This window comes from Euprymna scolopes, chromosome 8 (assembly GCF_053919585.1).
Source record: "Euprymna scolopes isolate OS-2025 chromosome 8, ASM5391958v1, whole genome shotgun sequence".
Taxonomy (NCBI): domain Eukaryota; kingdom Metazoa; phylum Mollusca; class Cephalopoda; order Sepiida; family Sepiolidae; genus Euprymna; species Euprymna scolopes.
In genome coordinates this window covers 78,372,482-78,393,639 of record NC_136489.1, presented here as the reverse complement: position 1 = coordinate 78,393,639, position 21,158 = coordinate 78,372,482, and positions in this window count along the sequence as shown.

Sequence of the window (21,158 nt, the reverse complement as noted above, 5' to 3'; positions counted from 1 at the left end):
GCTAAAATCACGTCTAAAGAAAACTTAAGTGAGAAGTAACAACGTGGGATCTGCCGACAAAACTCGATTACAACGACTATTTAGATATATCGGCTTTGGGGACACATATGCAGACTTACAAAGGTGTGCTTCCGAGGAGTATCTCCTCTTATCGGGTTTGACCTCCAATCGAAATGTCTGCCTCGAACTACAAAAACTAAACCTTGTCTGCTGAGTTGTCTAACGGTCTCAAAGTGACACTATGTAAAAATTTGAAAAGACTGGTCGAACGGCATGTGCGCGTATTCTTCCACGAACACGCTGAAGGGGTGAGTATTTCTCCCTGGGTCAGTAATATATCTTTACGGATTCAGAATGAGAACTAGATCTCTACATACATCGGGAAGGTTACGATTCTATACCAAAGTTGTTCACGTAGTAGGCTTGTCAATTATTGTCAAAAGTAAGCGACCGCTCCATTGCAATCGCATAATAATAATCTATTGACAGACTGACTTAACAAAAAAAGAAGAACATATCTTTAGCGGCCACACCACCTAAAAATAGGATCATAATCGGAATCCGTCCGGTGCACGTTCGACAAATGTATATCGACGTATATCCTGCATATGATTATGAAGATGTTGAAAATTCATCAAAAAGAACCGCAACTGACTGAGACGGACAAAAAGGAGGGTCAGTCGCACCAGTTTCTCAAGCTGTTGAATTGTAATCCATTCATCAAGATTTGCTTTATAAGCATGAACACCTTTTATACTAATTTTCATCAGGTTGAACATTAACAGTGTTTTATCGAATAACTTCCGCTTAAAATGTCTTTTGGAAAAGATTTCGTTTTTAGACATACAGATAAAACCTGCGACTAAAGTAATTCTGTTGTATTAATTCTGAACTAATATATGAAATAAAAACAGTATTTTTACCCGGATAAAACAATCCGGAAAATTATTATTGTATGTACAAAATTGATAACAATTGAGATCTCGTGACAAAGAATAATTCATAGTAGCATGACATTTTTGACCTTCCGAAATTTAATTTTGATATTCGGGAGTCGCTCCGACACACAAACACCGAAATGACAGCCGAGGTTATACGTTTTAATATTAAAACTAAAGAAATTCGTTGGGACTCCAGTATTTTTTTTAGTAAATTCAATACTGTAATACGATTAAAGAAATAATTAAGAAGTTGTTGCTTCGTAAGAAGATACTCCACCAAATCATGTAGGTCAAATAGCCTGCGCAAGCGATATAGAGGATCAAACATTTTCTGTTTAAAAAAAAAACACACACAAACTGACAAACTTAGTTATTTTACCCGGCTAACCTTTCCATAAAATGTTTTAATGAGCTGATTCCTTCATATCCGTTAAAAGGCCTGTTGGGAATGGTGTCTTTGTGGTGAAATAATATACCATTTAAAATTCAACTTTCTTCTTCAAAGTCCGGTTACTTATTTTAATTACAATGCATGTCCTGTCGATTATTCCAAACTAAGTCGACACTGTTTATGAGAAAATGGAGATTGTCCTTTAACGCCATCTTGTGGTCCTTCTGTTTATACTTTTAAATTCCCACAAGACACGCCGAAGTCTTCGAATTTTCGGCCCATAAAATACTTCACTAAATATTGTACAGGTTTCCTTAAAGCCGAGACGTGTTTCAAATATTGTGAAAACGTAACAACAAAAAAATACTTTTCCAGCAAGTATACGACGCGAAGATGCCACGGCTGGGTAACCGTTTGGCTTTAACAGCTCCATCGACAAATCCGCTGAGTTGAACATTTGAATTTTTTTATCATATCCACCGAAAAGTTATTGGCATGCCGCCTGGATTGGAATAAAATAAAAATACTGACCTTTTTTTATTAGTACGCCAGTTATTAAATGTTGGGCAACTGTGATCCACGGGTTGACGTGCTTTCTCGTTTCTTGCTTCCCTTTTTTTGTCAATTAAATCGGCTTTATGTTGCCTAAGAGATTCAGCAGTTGTCACGGGTGCTTGGCCGCTAATAGTTTACTATCAATGTAATACTAAATGTAGTCGTTTTAACCGATAGCAGTAATAACTGGAGCTGAGAAGACACCTTTTCCTGCAAAAAAAATAAGTTTCTGTTATCTTAATTTTACCAATTTTTAAACATCTTTGATTTAAAATTAGTTAATAATGTTTTAATTCCATAGAATTGAACGCAAATGAAAAATAGTACTAAGAAAGAAAAAAAAGTACTTTCTTGGGGCGGTAGTGTGTAAGAAATATGGTATATATCTATCTTTTATGCCGCCTGGATTAGAGTCTGAAACAATAGTTGTTTTTAGTACGCCAGATCATAGATTTTTAAACATGCGTGAAACAAGTGTTATAGTAATATTACATACACTACCCCATCTTTGTTATTTATTCAAAGTAGCTGCATGCCGCATAGGAGGAACATTCAGGCGACAGTTACCAAACTTTGGGGGTCGCAACAATACAGCCTTTTGCAAGGTTACATTCTCCTTCTTACTTCAAAAACAAAACTTACCTAAAATTGGCCATAAAATGTAGAAATTCAGAGAAAAAGATAGTAATTATAAACTTTATAGAAACACGTTTTTATCAAATCTGATATTGCCCTTTTATTTTCTGTACTCTGTCAATGAATGAGAACATAGTCTAGACTGCGACAATTTTGCTTTTTGCTTTTGGGGAGATTCAGATATACAATCGACCGTTTGTCTAACTTTATCCTCGTGGGATGTCAACTGGATAGTTACGAAATGGCTATAATTTTTACTGATAAAAGTGGTATAGAAAAATATAATGACGATGAATAATAATAAATGTGAACGCTTTAACTTTCATAATAATGCCGGAGTACATGATAGTCTCTAATAAACAAGAAAATATGCATTAAAAACTGGAATAAAATACATTTTCTAGAAGAGAAAATTGGCAAGCCGGAAAAAAGCAGAAAAACGATAGAATATCGTTAAAACTATTTACAATGAAACGTAATAAGTAAGAAGAAAAAAGCAAAACATTAAAAAAATAGAAAAGACCTTACGACTTCAAGAAAGATGAACATAAAGAAGGAAGCAGCGATAGTTTTGCCAACAGTTACAAATTAATATAGTTGTTTTAAAAAACTAACCATTGTTGCGGTTAAAACAATTCATTTAAACACAGACACACACAAACACACACACGCATATATATATATATATATATATATATATATATATATATATATATATATATATATATTAGTAAGTAAATCAAAACATTTCAAAACGTGACATTGGCTTTATAGAACAGCCGTCTTTCTAGCGTAATAAGTTAGAGCTAATTCAGGCTAATGAAGGGCGCTGAACCTATATTTGCACTCACATATATTATGTTACCTTACATTTCTACTATGGAAAATATTCGTGCAGTTTGCAGAAACTTATTTTTGTCCTCATACCAGAACAGCAAATCTTCTTAAATAGAATTTTAAATAGAGTACGGAACGTCTTTATATTTCGGTAGCCTCTCTTTAGTTTTCTCTTTTTCTCTCCCGCATTTTCCATCCTTTTATATTGTCCATTTTCACGCTCGCTTAACATATTTATCCATTAGTTTTACGCGTGAAAAAAATTGAGATGCCATTTATTTACTTTAGCTATGTTTTTTCTAAATGTAATATGGTAATCTTACATTTATTCCTAAAGGACAATATTAAGAATTGAAATTATATTAATAATAAAAAAAATCGGTCAAAGAGGTAAAAATGTAATGGTGTAATTTACATGCGTTACTGTAAATAGAAGGGCAACCAGTACAAATAAAACAAAAGATTGTTACCCAACATATTATGTACCAAATATAACTGGCATAAACTAATCATTATTAATACGATAAGAAATTTTGGGCCTCATGCTTGAATGTATAGCATGACATGTGCTTTATCTAAAAAATAATTACATATACGTTTAATATGCCATTTACTTTACATTAGCCAAATAGGTAGGAATACAGACGTAGTCTTAAGTAAAAGAATACAAATGAGCAAGTGATATTAAGAGAAAAAATACGTTGGTTAATCAATCAAAAAAGGATCGATTAGTTCGGCTTTACAATACATATTAATTTCAATATTACTTTTCCCATGTGTTATGGAACTTGCCCATTTATTTATAATGGACTCTTCTTACGATTTGATACACTATGAAGCTAATTAACCCGGGGGCAGGATCGCGAACTAACGCGAGAATACAGACCGTCTAACTAAGTCACAGGCGCGCTTCGGCGGCACGGGGGACAAGATCAAAGTGTAGCATCTGTTCCGGCAGATACTGCACTTAAGATAATTTGTACCAGTCAATGGAGGGGAAACCCTCTATACTGGGACAATTATTATTTTTGGTAACCAGAGTGACCCCTTTTAGGGGAGCTGGTTTTTACCTCACATTAAAAACGGCCTTGTGCCTAATTTGCTCAGTGGGGGAGCAAATAAATACCATCTGTTCCGGTAGATACTGCAAGCTATGACTAGCAAAGACCAGATGTGGGGGCAACCCCACATGCCTGACCTTTAACCAGCTCCCAATTCCCACCTCTCGGGAGCTGGTCCCCTTTTCCCCTTCCCCCTCCCTTCACTCCTCACATTAAAAATCGGCCTTGTGCCTAATTTGCTCGGTGGGGAAGCAAATAAACACCATCTGTTCCGGTAGATACTGCAAGCTATGACTAGCAAAGACCAGATGTGGGGGCAACCCCACATCCCTGACCTTTAACCAGCTCCCATTTCCCACCTCTCGGGAGCTGGTCCCCTTTTTCCCTTCCCCCTCCCTTCACTCCTCACATTAAAAATTGGCCTTGTGCTTAATTTGCTCGGTGGGGGAGCAAATAAATACCATCTGTTCCGACAGATGCTGCAAGCAAAGGCAAGCTATGACTAGCAAAGACCATATGTGGGGGTAACCCCACATATCTGAACTTGGTCAATGTAGGGGCAACCCTTCATACCAACATTTACTATCCAGCTCCCATTTTCCACCTCTCGGGAGCTGGATCCCCCTTTCCCTCCCCCTCCCCATCTCTCCACATTAAAAAACGGTCTTGTGCCTAATTTGCTCAGTGGGGAAGCAAATAAATAAAAAGATCAAAGTATAGTATCTGTTCCGACGGATGCTGCAAGCAAAGACTAGCTATGACTAGCGAAGACCATATGTGGGGGTAACCCCACATATCTGAACTTGGTCAATGTAGGGATCACCCTACGACCACAGTTACTATCCAGCTCCCATTTCCCACCTCTCGGGAGCTGGTACCCCCCTTCCCTCCCCCTCCCCCTATCTCCACATTAAAAAACGGCCTTGTGCCTAATTTGCTCAGTGGGGAAGCAAATAAATACCCGGCGGCACGGGGGACAAGATCAAGTGTAGCATCTGTTCCGACAGATGCTGCAAGGTATGACTAGCAAAGACCATATGTGGGGGTAACCCCACATATCTGACCTTGGTCAATGTAGGGGCAACCCTTCATACCAACAGTTACTATCCAGCTCCCATTTCCCACCTCTCGGGAGCTGGTCGCCCCTTTCCCTCCCTCTCCCTCTATCTCCACATTAAAAAACGGCCTTGTGCCTAATTTGCTCAGTGGGGAAGCAAATAAATACAACAGACCGTCTAACTAAGTAGTTGGGAATACCGACAAGCTTTTTATTTACTTTTTCCGTTCGAAATTCCGTTCAAATTCCCGAGTTCGACAGAAACATACCCGAGTTCGACAAGAAGGTCGGAGATTACATCTACTGTTGTTGACCGAAACGTTGTGAAGATCATACCTTAATCTTTCTATCTAAATCAGTTGGTCACGTTTTTTCTTAATATCCATTTTGACTCAGCAGTAGGTTATATGCTATGATAGTCTATTATTCCCCTTCTTGTTTATGTGTATTATGCATTCATTAATTTGCTTGTTGTTGTTTCACAACGTTTCTGTTACTTTGGTGATCTTCAGGTGAATTACCACGATAGGATAGTAATGCTGAGCATTGTAACTGTATTCTCAGTAATCAATCTATAATTGCTGTTGTCTAAACACGTTATGCCCAAATAATTCTCTTGTTGCAAGAAAAACGGCTGTCCCCTTCTCCTGTAAATAAGAACATTAGATAAGTGAAAATGAGATTAGGATAAGCCGAGACTCGAACCTTGTAAGCAAGGTTCAGAAAGTGGAATGTTAGAATTTAGCCATTGTTAAATTCTATATAAAATAGTTAGATGTTGTTTGTATTGTAAAAGAATTTGATTGTTCGTTCTTTTATGAAAACTGAATTAAAAATGTCAGCTAAAAGGAATGAACATGGTTATCGTCTTATAAGCCCTCCCCCCTAAACATGTCTCCTAATATGAACCTCCTAATATGCCCCGGTTAGGTAGGATTGACACCAGTCTTCCAACAATGCTTACTTGGAACTGTAGATAATCAAAACCTTTATCTTTTGTGCCACGGACAGCGAATGGCGATTTTAAGGTCATGAATCCAATGTTGTGTTATTATCTGCCATTCCATTATGATGTTTTGATTATTTGTATCCTTTTAGTATTTAAGTGGATGTACAATATTTTGAAAATATTTTAATAGAGAAATAATAACAATTACTTGTCATAAAAATGATTAAGATTAAAATATATCCATATTCAACATATTTGACCCTTGAGTAATGTCAGCTAAATTCGTTATTTTTCCATGAATCTAAGTTTTCCGAGAAATTCGATAATTACAAAAAATAATTCAAAGCGTATTATTCATATTTTAAATAAATGAAAAAACAAAACATCTCTCCACTGAAGAGACTGGCGAAATGTAACCATTCCGCTGAAAGCCGTGACATCTATTTGCCCCGGGAGATATAATGCGGTTGCACGTTAAAGCTACTTAATATTCATATCGATGCAAATTTAGGCGCGCGTAGAGAAGAGAGGTGTGAGCAAAAATCAACGCTAAATAAATTTCATTCGAAGCTAACTTGTAGGTTATGCACGCCATTTTGTCGTTAATTTACTTACGAGTTCGCTTTTACTATTCCATTCAAAAATAAGAACGTTAATCATTTCACGAAAATGTGTCACCTGCTTTTGAAACTAATTAACGGGCATTTATTCATGAAAATTACACACATTTTAATTCAAGATATTCAAACTAACCTATAATTTTTTCTATCTCTATCCGGGTTGTGGCCTTGTTTATATGGAAGTGATTATAGTATGTTCAGTTTAAGGATGCCTATTCACTCAAGTCTTACTTTCCTTTCTGAGAAAGAGCTATTTTATTGCAAATCATTTAATGCGCCCCTAACGAGGACTGGTAACATGTCTGCTAAGATGTATCTTAGGCCAACATGCATTCGGTGTGTTGGTTTTTCACCCTCTACCGAACCTGTATATCCTCCTAGAGCGGGAATAATAAACTCTCGTAAACACTCATTATTAGTCGCGTGCAAGGAACTCTATAAGTCACTTCGTCGGTCAGTTGGTCGGTCCGTCGGTCCGTCTGTCGGTCGGTCAGTATGTCGGTCTGTCCGTAACACTTTTGTGGTTGGCCTTTTTGGTTAAGATCAAATGTATGTTGTTAATAGATGCTGTTCTTAGCTTTTTAAGCTTTTCTTGACCTTTTGACCATCCTCGGTGGGGGAGCAAATACATACCCTTTCCTTGGCCTTTTGGCCATGATCAAAGTGTGGTATCTGTTCCGGCAGATACTGCAAGCAAAGACCATATGTGGGGGTAGCCCCACATATAAGACCTTGGTTAATGTAGGGGAAACCCTTCATACCAATTGTCACTATCCAGCTCCCCTACTTCCCGGGGAGTTGGCCCCCATTTTCCCTTCACTCCTCACATCAAAAATCGGCCTTGTACCTAATTTTCTCGGTGTGGGAGCAAATAAATACCCTTTTCTTGGCCTTTTGACCAAGATAAAAGTGTAGCATCTGTTCTTACTACATGGTGTACTTATGTTTGTAATTTGGTGATATAAAGTGGGGATCACTTTTCTGTATTAATTTAATGTAAAATGACCACTCTCTTTACAACCAGTGAGTCTCAAAGCCATTCAAGTCATTCTCCAGATGATTCAAGTTTTTGAAGGATTCCAGTTATTTTTTAAGCATTCAAGTCATTCTTAAGGTAATTCAATTAATTCTTAAGTTCATTAAAGTCATTCTAAGTGATCTGCGTTTTATTTATTTAAAACATTTCAGCCTATTTTTCGGTCATTTTCGTTTATCTTTAAGAATTTCATATCAATCCTACATTCACGCATTCATTCATTACACAAGAGGACGCGACTAATAGATATGGACCTTGTTATAATATAAAATCAGTAGTTACAATGGAAGTATGCATAGAATGTAAATTATAAAAATATTATATGCGCCAATACAATACTAAACAATCATGTTTCCTTATACCTTGTAACAAAAAACGAGTACGATCAGAAAGTTATTTTTTGTACACAAACAGAAGAGTTACGTTTAAAATCACTCTAATCTACGACAGATCATATATTTCTTAAACAAGAAAAGAATTCAACACATTCAATACACAGAAAACGATAGCATACACAGTACATGTATCCATACATATAAATAGAATTAAGTTGTCCGTACGTGTGTGTAGACAAGTACATATGTATGTACACTCCTCCCATATATATAGATATATATATATATATATATATATATATATATATATATATATATATATATATATATATATACAGGGTGACCCCCCCAAAAAAAAAGCCAAATGGAGGCCATCTAGAACATATGCTGTATACTCGAGAAAAAAAAAAGAGCAACACCCTAGTGTTTTGATGCATGTTTTGAATATAATAAACTAGTTATGACCAAAGTTTCATTTCATTCGGACAAAACACTAAGAAACGGGACCAAATTGGAGTTGGGGCCCGTTTTCTGGAGTCACCCTGTATATATATATATATATATATATATATATATATATATATATATATATATATATATATATAATTCCAACACAGTAGTGTTTAAATATATGGTTAAATCGCAGTTTTAGTCATTTAGGACTGCTTTAATGCTTCATCGCTCACTCATTCTTAGACTAAATTTCAAACAATTATAACAGATCATAGATCACCCTCTCAGTATATTGTGAAAAAAATTAAATTTTCTTTCAGTAAAAGAACTTTTAATTTTTTAAAAATTCAATTCATGACATTATATAATAAATTCTTAATTTTGCAATATTTTAAGTTATGAATTTATTAGATTTTTTACACGAATAACTTGCCCTTTACTTTCTGAATGTTTAAACTTAACCATATTACTTTTCACACTCGCATTTTTCTTTTGTAATGTATATATATATATATATATATATATATATATATACATATATATATAAATTTGTACGCCATACACATAAATCAAAGTAGGTATACTTACCTAAATATATATAAACACAGGAACATGTATATATATATATAAATATATATATATATGTATATATATATAAATATATATATGTATATATGCATATGTTTGTGTGTATAGATATATATATATATATATGTATATATACATATATATATACACATATATATATATATATATATATATATATATATATATATATAGCGTGTTAAAGCCGTGACATAATAGTAAAATCGAAGTAATATAGCAGAGACATTGTCAGATCGCAAATATTTATTTCTATGTCGGCATATATATAATCTTGGAAATTTTATATCTTAAAACTATATTAAAAATGGTCACTCTTTGAAAATTTATTTTGATTGTGAGTCAGTTAATTTCACGCAATCTCTGAATCAATTTGCATACATGAATCTACTATAGTTCTAATGTTAATTAAATCATCATCAGTTGGTCAGACGGTAAGATTGCTTCCGGTATTTAAAAGGAAAAGAGTCTATTAAAGCATGGCTCCCCAGCAGTGAAATACGAACAGCACCTCCTTTATAAACATGCAAAAATGTTCCGAATATTAATTAGACTTTATACCAAAGACTAAAAAGAAAAATGTAAGATAATGGTTTTACTATAGACATATATATGAGCACCGACTGCAAGATTTTTAATTAATTAATTTTACCGATTTTTGTTGCAAGAAAGTTTTGTTGCTTATCAATTATATGGTAAAAATGAAAAAAAAAATATAGTACAAACATGGTTTGAACCCACCGAAATTTACATTGAGTAGTAGAAGAGGCGTTGTAAAATTATCAAAATTTAAATGGGAAACATATTTTGACAGGCGAACAAAGTAAGTGGGAGATCGATAATAATATATTACAAAAGGTGAAAAGAATGGAAAATTATTTTAACATTTTTTTAAATTTCAAAATTTTTATAAAAGGTTTCTAAATATTTTTTTAATTCTTAAAATATTGTCAAACTTTTTTTATCTTGTGCGAGGTTAGAAATGTTCTTATGGCGGCAGTTAAGAGTAAACGAAATACAGAAAATTCCGTAAGATTGATGTACTAGTCATGGAACGGAAATGCAATTTAAAAGAAATTACGTAATGAGATAAAGTAATATTTGTATTCAACAAAATAAAATTTTTGCGACTAAGCAAATTGTAGTATTTTCGTTCGTTATAATAAAGTCTTTTAAAATAGAGAAGGGTAGATAACTTAGTTAGAAGTGTAATCGTCTTTATTTTCAAAAGTGTAATATTAAAATTTATAAAAATAGTAAATTTCGATTTTCTTAGAAAACTATATATTGTATCGATGCTCGACAATTTCTTTCCATGATGATTATTTCTTTCTTTTATTATATTTTTTTCGTATGCTTCGTTCACGTTTTCGGCAATTGTCGTAAAATTTTCTTATGTAAGATTTTTTTTTGGTTTGTAACGGTAAAACATAGGTTTGAACGAGAAATAAAAACAAATATTAATCACAAAAATGTTTCTTCATTTTTGTGTTTAATAAGTGCAATCACTAATTGCACCGTTTTTTTTAATATAAATTAACATACTTATGCTTCCACATTTCTGGAGAGAAATAGTGCTTTCAAATATTGTAAATAATGATATTCGTAAACATGTTCACCAAATAAATGTTTACGTGTTTAATGTCAAATATTTTTATACGGCCAATTAAGTTGTATGATAAAAATAAAAACATATAGATTAAATATAATTTACAAGTAAAATAAATAATATCCGATGCATTCATAAAAGAAACTAAATATATTTATTAGAAAAAAACACTCTAGGGATATTCTGAATTCATTCATTACTGTGAAAATATGTCTGTTAATAAAAATATTTAAGAGTATGTGTGAATAAATATATTTATATGAGTGAAATTATATTCTATATATTCATAAAAGTAAATGAAATATCTTACTAAAATGGTTTCTTATTTAATTCCTCTTTTTTGTAGTTTTAAAGTTTACAGATTTTGTTATTAATTGTCTAAAAAAAAGGAGTCGTTTCTTTCTTTTATTACATTTTATCGTATGCTTTGTTCACTTATTTCGGCAATTGTCGTAAAATTGTCCTGTGTAATTTAGTTTCTTGTTTAGTAATGTTAAAATATAAGTTTGAATGGAAAAACAAAAAGAAATATTCAATGTTTTTTTTATTGTTGAGATTAATGTTTTTAATTTTGAGGCAGTGTTGTTTTTAGCATGCAAAATTCTCGTATGTAAATACGTTGAGTAACATGACCCATCTAAACGATAAACACGTAAAAATGGTACATTATGCCAATCTTGTTTGCGTAAAAGTTAAATGTTTCATCAACAATGATTCGACGAAAGAAAAACTAACGATAAATTCAAGAAATCTTTTAAAATAATATATGTAGTTACAGACAACCAAAAAAGGAATGTTTAAAAAAGCACGTGGGAGCAAAACGTGCCCAAAGACGTACCGCGTTCGTTGTAGATTTGAGAAACATCAACTTAAAAAAATATTGTTTAATATTGTAATATATTTCATATTAAGTATATTAAAGCATTTATATATGCTATTAAAATACTACAGAAACATTTTAAAGAAATCATTAAAGTATTTTTTTTAGAATTTTAATTAATATAGATGTTGGGAATTCACCGTGTAAGCATATATTCTCTCTCTTTCTTTCTCGCTCTCCCTCTCTCTCTATCTCTCCCTCTCTCTCTATATATATATATATATATGTATATATGATTAATTAAATGTTTATTTAATAGAAGTCACAATTTTACCTACTCTATAACAAGGTTTTCAACCCATTTTCAAATTTTATGATCCTGAAAGTTAAAGCAAGTGGACGTTATCAGATTCCAACCGGGTTTATCCGATCTCGTAATCACCATAATTAACTAGTGACTACCTGGATTACACATCGAACGATACGTATCCGAACACGTCAGAGACGAGTGCGCTTAGAATAACTTTAAACTTTTTTAGAGCTAGATTCACAGTTCTGAAGCAGATGCCAAAATTATTTTCTTGGTCGGTTAGAGGGTGGTCTCAAGAGGCCATCAATATACCCGACTTGAATTAAACTATCAAAATATTTTCTGATAGGTTCGTTTAACATCGATATGCCTAAAGCATTTATGTACGAAAAATAAATTGACCAAATCATATTCTAATAAAAATGTTCTCCTCAAAGGCAATGCAGATTGGTGGAGAAAATGATGGTTTACACTTAGGAAAAAAGAGTTGGGTTTTGCGATTACCAGTATCATAAAATTTGTAAATAAATAAATGAATTTACATTATTAAATATCTTCAACTCTCGGTAAAGGCTTCGTTACTTTATATGCAAAGATATCAGACACAAGGTGACAATAAACGAGTAAGCTTTTAATCACATAAGTTTATGTGATCATCTGCTTAGCTATATTGTATATTAAACTACAACAATAACTAAAAAAATATTTTACGCTCTTGTATCTTCGTTGCCTTCAGTGTGGACGGAGGCTGTTTTTTGTCCGCTGATCAAACTCGCGCCTAGATATTAGATATATACTGTAACTATTTAAATCACATGCAGAAAATACACAGAAAAGTTGATAGAATGAGAGAGAGAGAGGGTGCGAGAGAGAATGAGAAAGAGAGAGAGAATTCATTATGCTACGTCAACTGCTCGTTAGCGAGGCTCCCTTTTTTGGAAGAGACATATGACACATCTGCTATGCTTAAAATCTCGCTGGATTAGAGAGTGAAAAAGCATCCACCTGACTTCCTGAAATTTCGCCGGACGTGGCCTTTAACGTTGCTACTGAAAATACGGCTCCAGTTATGTAACATATGACTGAGTGATGAAACAGCGAACAAAATGTCTGCTGGTGACTATATAAAAACAAAATATCTAATTATGAAATTATGTGGCATATAAGCTACACAGGAATGTTAAATTACTATAGCCCCATAAAGTCATTTAGTCTGATAGTTTCCTGCGTTAACGTACCCTGAACATTTTTGTATAGATTACTTGCTACTAATCCATTATAAAAAAATTCTTGGTGTATTCGCCAATGAGCTGAATGATCAGGGTTCAATTTTGGGTCGGGCCATCCATGTGTTTTAAATGGTACTTGATACCCCATTGCTAAACCCTCCGCATTATATAAGGAGGATAAATGCTGATAATCCTACAACCGCGTGCATTTTATCGACGACCTCTCTTGACAATGACGACATATCATATGTATACAATTTTTATACAAATATCCTTAAATAAAAGTGTAGCAGATACGTTCAGATGGAAACACAAGGCGACAATTATAATCTTAGAAATAATATTTGAAATGTTATCAAGAACTCTCTTGTGAATTGGAGCTTGATATCTACAAAAGGCTTAATTTGATTTATGTTATAATAAAATAAACAATCTAAAAAGTTTAAAATATATGATGCGTGAAATTTTTATTAACAGTAAAAATGTATTTCAATGTTAGAGAAATATCTACTTTAATAAGAAGTTCAAATTTTAAGTTATTAAATAATTTAAAAATATTTAATTAACCATTTATTTTTTATTAACGGTATTTTAAATTGATTTATGTATTTGAGTGTAAATTACACAATATTTGAAATTCTCTGGTAATCAAATGGTAATTTCTAGTCTCTCAATTACATAGTATTAGGATTGAGTAAATTTCACAACATTTCAAATTGTGTAAATTTTACAGCATGTAAAATTGTATAAATTTCACATTAACTGAAACTGTTATATTTTGCATATTGTTTTAAAGTGTGCCATTTGCATGATATTTGAATTTCCATCTATTAGACAGTATTTTTTAAAATCACGTAAATTTCACAGTAAGTTATACTGTTGATTACATAGTTTCATATTTTCATTCTTATTTATAGTTATTTCCCGATGTGCTCCTGACACGTCTCTAATTTATCAAAGTATACAGAATAGTGCTGAGACGTTAGAAACCAGGAATGTACAAGTGTGATGATCGGTTATTAAATTACAGCATAGTACGAAGTTGAGTAAACTTTATTACACATATCAATATACTCACAATACCTGTGTACCTGCGTTGCCCGGTGTTACCTGGTGCAAAGATAGCACAAAGCCATAAGAGATATGTTCAAAAATTCCCTCCCTTCAAAATAAAGTTAAACAATATCTATTTACCGTATTATCGTGGACTGAATTAATTATATAACCTCTGATAGCGGCCCAGTTATGATCTGCACCCTGGTCGGTACAGTTATGATATGTCGACTGGGCAACCAGGTCTGCCAACCGTTAGTACATCGCGTCACCCAGTGAGTTCTTCGTTAAGGCGTTGGGGATTCTTCTCGGATGATCGGTCCTCAAGGCCTGTTCTCCGTGGATCGTCTAGTTATTCTGGGTGTTCGTTGACGGATACGGTGTCACAAATTGCAAATAAAGAAATATACCCATATAGGGATCAACGCACATCAGCGACAAAACTCCGGAGGTTGGTTAATATAATATATATTTCGGAAATTCATAAAAGAAGTATTTACAGCATATACATATAGTTGACAATTAATTCAAGTAAGCAGTTAGTTCTACAACTGAGCTTCTGTTGTTGAAATACCTGGTCGGTATCGCGGACTTTGCGTAATTCTCGTTAAGTGATCGACACGTTATAAGCGTTGAGTTATCAGGCAACAAGCGAGGGAGAGAGAGAGGAGAGGTGATTCTGCCGAGACGGAACAGCTCGACTTAGCTCTCTTTGACTCTGATTCCCAATCTCAGACCCGGACTCTGACTTAATCTCTGATTTTTCATTTCTTTTATAATACAATTATGGAATGATGACGACACCCATGTTCGTCATCGACCAATCAAATTGCTTGATTATAATTCGACGGGACCTTTTCTCATTGGTTGATTATACTTCGACAGGGCCCTTTTTCATTGGTCCATTTCCCCAAATTGGATTGACTCCTCCTTTAATTAACGCCCAACTTACACGTTGTATTATTTAACTCCTCCCTGGCTTACTAATGGAATTTTTCCATATCCAGGAAAATTATTTTTCCTTTGACTTAAAGTAAATCACGCGATTTTATTTGTTTTAAAATTATCTATTGATCTCATTTTTCGCTTTGATAATTCAAAGGAATTTTAGTTTATCTTTGAATTAAGTTCTGGTTGTCGGGCATTCCATTATATCAGACATTTTGATTACGTCAAAAGACCAAGAATGCATTTGCCGCTTTGAACTTATCGGACAACACATTTTCTCATCCGAGCAAAAATATTTCATAACTTCAATTTTCGTTCGACCTGATTCACCAAATGACAATTCTCGATACGTCATAAAAATATGTATTATTGTTTTGAAATTTCGGACAATTCATTATTTCCTATTCTTTGTTCTAAAACACAATGCCGAGTCACTGCTTGTGTTTCTCTCAGATCAAAAACAACCCGATCTTTTCAACTGTCAAACTCACAGATAAAACTTGGCTCATAGTTTTGCCAATTGCGGGTGTGCAATCCCCAATTCTCTGGTTCTTGTACAATTATGATTTCAGCTATTTCAGATCAAACGCCTGTGTATTTTTGGCTAAAATATTTTATGCATTCTTTTTCGCTTTTGAAGTTTAGAATGTGATTTAACTTTTCGCTACAAAGGCACTTTTGCCGCCGCCATCTCAACAACAGACTTAGCTCAGAATTTATTGACAAAAAAAAAGTAATAATAATTTTTATTCCTTCAAAACCCGATCATCGTCCGGGAACAAAAAAATATTTTTAACCAAAAGAAACGTCACATCAACCCGACAGGTCTGATGTGGCCTCTCTTCAGTGTTACACAAGTGTGATGATCGGTTATTAAATTACAGCATAGTACGAAGTTGTGTAAACTTTATTACACATATCAATATACTCACAATACCTGTGTACCTGCGTTGCCCGGTGTTGCCTGGTGTAAAGATAGCACAAAGCCATAAGAGATATGTTCAAAAATTCCCTCCCTTCAAAATAAAGTTAAACTATATCTATTTACCGTATTATCGTGGACTGAATTAATTATATTATGTTTTATCAAGTGTTGGAAAGTAAATACTTGAAGTCCCCACCAATAAACAGCAATGTTAACAAGTATGTTAGTTAACGTTTAAAAATGTGCTTCTCCATATTAGAAAAACAGACTAAAATTGTTAACGAAAAAGTATTTATAAAATTCTAACACAATACAAAGAAATGATAAAAGAACGTTTATTGTATTAAATAAAGTATAGAAGAAATCCTTATCGACTGTGGTAATGTTGTTTTGTTTTATGAATTGATTGCTAATAACCTGGGATGGAACACGCACAGCTTGTCAGTAGCCTGTGGACGGAAGAAAAAATTAAAATGAATTATAAAAAATGCAGATAAATTAATGTTAAAAGCTAAGAAGCTGTGTACATGGACACGTTATAATCAATTTTAACACCATTGTTCTGGTATCTTTAAAACATGAATGTTTATAGACGGAGGTATTTTCGTTTTGGTTTTCGAAATGATCAATACGTTAGGATATGATCTATTAAAAAAGTTAGGAGCAAGCTAACCAATTCTAAAACATTGTCTCTGATTTCCCACGATGCAGGAAAATCCGTCTAAACTGAGGTAATTTTTTTCTAAGGTTTGCGCTAATTTTATTAATGGATCTCTGATAAAGAAAGCTGTTTAAAAGCACGCTGATTAATCCTAACACTATCCTTTCTAGTGTCTTTCCATGAAGAAATACTCGTACACGGTTAAGATTGTTTTGATTTGTTTTTATTAATTGGTCATGAAAGTAATAAATGAACTCATGACAAAAGAAATGTAAATAAACAAAAACAAAAGAAAACAACTCCAACCAAGCCATAACACTACTGTAATAGAGAAGGATATTTAAAATATATTTTAAAGGTTGTTTTCATTTTGCTATCGGAGGTTCTGATATACCGCATACATTCCCTGTAAGATTTCAAATTAGTTTTGCATTTGATTTTTTAGTCGTATGTCTGTGTTAAAAATTCTCTTCCCGTCATCCATTAACTGTAATGTTCTAAATCTGTTTAGAATTTGCTCTTTTAATGTGAGTGTGTATATCGCGTAAATCGTAGCGAAGGTTCTTTTTTATCTGTATGGAAGGATATATATATATATATATATATATATATATATATCTTTGAATGATATCACAGTAATAAAATGTTCTCTTTTTAAATGTATCCCTTTTTATTGAGTACGAATGAGTGATCATATCAATAACTTCGTCTTTTCTGACATTCGTATGGCCCGGGTCTCCTCGTCTACACTTTCCACCTGTAATTATCCACGCCATCCCTCTTTATGGTGGACATATTTCTGGCAAGTATATTAACGAAAGAAGTGTATAAATTGCTTTACCTTTTCTATGTACGGTTCAATCTTAATTTCTTTTGATATGTGGGTTTTTTTGAAAGCTATATATATATATATATATATATATATATATATATATAAATGTGTGTATATATATATATATGTATATATATTATGCTTTTTCCCTACATTTCCAATGGATATTATTTTATACTAGCGAGGGGTACCCGGCGTTGCCCAGGAGTTTGTAGGGGTGTGTTGTGGTAAATAAAAAAGAAGCCGAGGGGGTAGGATCGAAGCCGAACCCCTGAGGCGAAGTTTGAAAATAAAATCGGTCAGCCAGAAGTGAAAGATGTTTGAAAGTCGTTGAGCGTTACGACGAGGACGATGACGATGTAAGCATTGTTATAAGCGAAGTAAGAAAAGAAAACAACATTTTACTTAAGGGGGGGGGTAAAACACAAATTAAAACAGAAAAACAAACGAACGTTTAGATAATGAACCAACTCTTAACTACCTACGCTAAAGCGGCGTGTATAAAGTTTGTTCGGTTTATCAACTATTTAAAGTAAATCAGGTCACGACATCATGACGTCATCTGACGCATGCGTTGTTGACCCTCCCCCCTGTCGAATCTGCCAAGACATTTCTCTCTCTCTCTCTCTCTCTCACACACACACACACACACACACACACACTTCGTCTGCCTTACTCTAAAGACTGGAAAATGGCGTCTGGCTGTTTTTATTTTTAAAAACTTCGTTCGATAATATTTTTTGTAAGCGTATTTTTTTGTTTTACTTCACATGTTTGGCTTATTATTTTTCGTTTAACTATCGAGTCTAACTATTTTGAATGTGGTAATAACTTTGGTAACGTTGCCATAGCGTAGAAGTTCATAGTTTAGCTTTAATTAATTTTTTTTTTACCGATAACAACATTTTTAAATTGTAAATTAGGACCGCCATTAGAGGATGCTGACGTCAAGATCACGTGACAAGACTCAGCGGGTTTTAAATACAAGTTGACCGAAATAAAGGGCCGCGTGTATACTTTATGTAGAAGACTTAGCGGCCGTATTTTTTTTGGGCAGTTATAAATCGATTTAAAAATATGTAATGTTTAACATTTAAATGTCACTTTTTTAGGGGGGGGGCTCCCCAGCAGAAAATCGACCAGTTGACACACTTCTGATGGTCACTTTGGGCCAATTTTTCGATATTTGTCATCCAGAACGTGGGGCTTTCATATGAGACCAAGTTTGTGAATTTTTGTTGTATCCGTCGAAAGTTTTTAGCAGACACACAAACATACACACATACATACATTTTCGCTTTTATATATATATAGTTTATATAAATCAGTTAATTTTGGTTTTTGAATTCTTTGTTTAAATTTCCTCAACTGTGCATAATGGAAGTTTCCTATTTTGTACTAATCATTTGGGAGAGGTTAATTTTAATGGGCCGTATTATTATATTATAAAAGGTGATCATTTCCAGGACGGTAGTTGGTACGGTTCTTCCGGTCTACCTCTAATAACAATGTGCCGTTTCCGATGTTATTTACTGCATTAGCAAAGGATATTGAATGATATTGCTTTCTTGATAAGAAAACGTGATTAGTTTCGTAAATGGAGTCACATCAACACAAGTTACAGGATTATTCATCTGGGAAATTTTTACATAATGTTATAGTCTTCTTCGAATTCAGAATCCATATGTGGTCTCTTAGTTGGTTTATTGGGAGTTCATTTACTTTAGACATTTTATTGATGAATTTATCTAATATTTATCTATGCCGCAGATAATAATTGGGATCCGTTAACGGCAAACCTTATCGCCTTCTTTGTTCAAGGAATGTACAGTCTACTCATTTAGCGTGAAAGACTCAGAGAATTCGTCTGACTTTGTATACAACCCGTTGCACAAGTGGATTGTCTGCAGTCAAATCTGGACCTGTAAGGCTCAGCACTAACAATTTACCCACGGCGAGTGCCTCTTAACACCTAAACGTATATTACTCATTGAATGTTGAGTATACTATTTCTATTTTGGTAGTTTATGAAGTGGGTGTATTTGATGTTTAAGTTTTTGTGTTTAGTGATAAACTATAAGGCTTGGCCTAGCCAGCCGATTTTGACATATGCTGGTACTTCACCCAAACCTCCAAGTTACTGAAACACCAATATGCCGTACACTGACATTACGGCTTTAACCCACAAGCAACAGATGGCCTCATTCAAGGTCGTTAATGTTTGCGGGCAAGCGGCTGGAATGTTCATGTACTCGATAAAATTAGCAAGCAAGGACAAAATTGAAGTGGAAGATAAATAAAAAGACAGTAAGGCTATTTCTTGTTTTTGTTACTTGGCGTTGAGGGCATAATTATCTTTTGCAAAAAAAAAAAAAAAATAAATAAATAAATAAATAAGTAAAAATAAACAAACATTAATTAAATGTGTATTTAAGTAAGGAAACAGATACCTTCAGAACGCCTGCTCTTAGTACTAGCAGTAAATAACTAAGATTTCCATCTAAGAGTACTCTGCGTACACTATGTATATTATATATATATATATATATATATATATATATATATGATTATGTAGCAAAAAAAATATATATGAACCCACACATACATTAAATACACATATATGTATATATGCATATGTAGTAATTGTCTGTCATATGCATATGTGTTTAAAATTTATATATATATATATATATATATATATATACGCACGTACACACATGCATATATGTATATATAGCTGTTAACCTACAAATGTATATATATACATATATATATATATGTATATATATATATTTATATATATGTATATATATATATATATATATATATATATATATATATATATATATATACGGTTTGTGTTTCTTAATAGAAGTGCTGGTTGAGTCTGAGTAAAATAAATGCGTTAGATACGTTTGAGGCCAAAACAACGCATTATTACAAAATAAACAGATATTTATTTTGGTTGAAATTTATATGGAAATTTATAAATATATTCGAAGATACACTTCATCATTAGTACGCCTTTCTTTCCCTTTTTTTGCCATGTTTTTGCTGGAGCATAGAATCAATAAAAGTCCGTTTGTATTTTTACAGTAGCCTTGTTATATACTGGTGGTATTAAGATGACGTATCATCTGTATTGTTGTTGTTCGTTTAGCGAGAGTCTTAGTGAGATATCTAGAGACAGTGTACACGCTTCTATAGGAGCACCAGCCTGTAATTGACTAGAAGGAGATTTATGAATATCTTGATAGATAGACCGATAGATAGTGCGTTTGAAAATTACGTTGACAT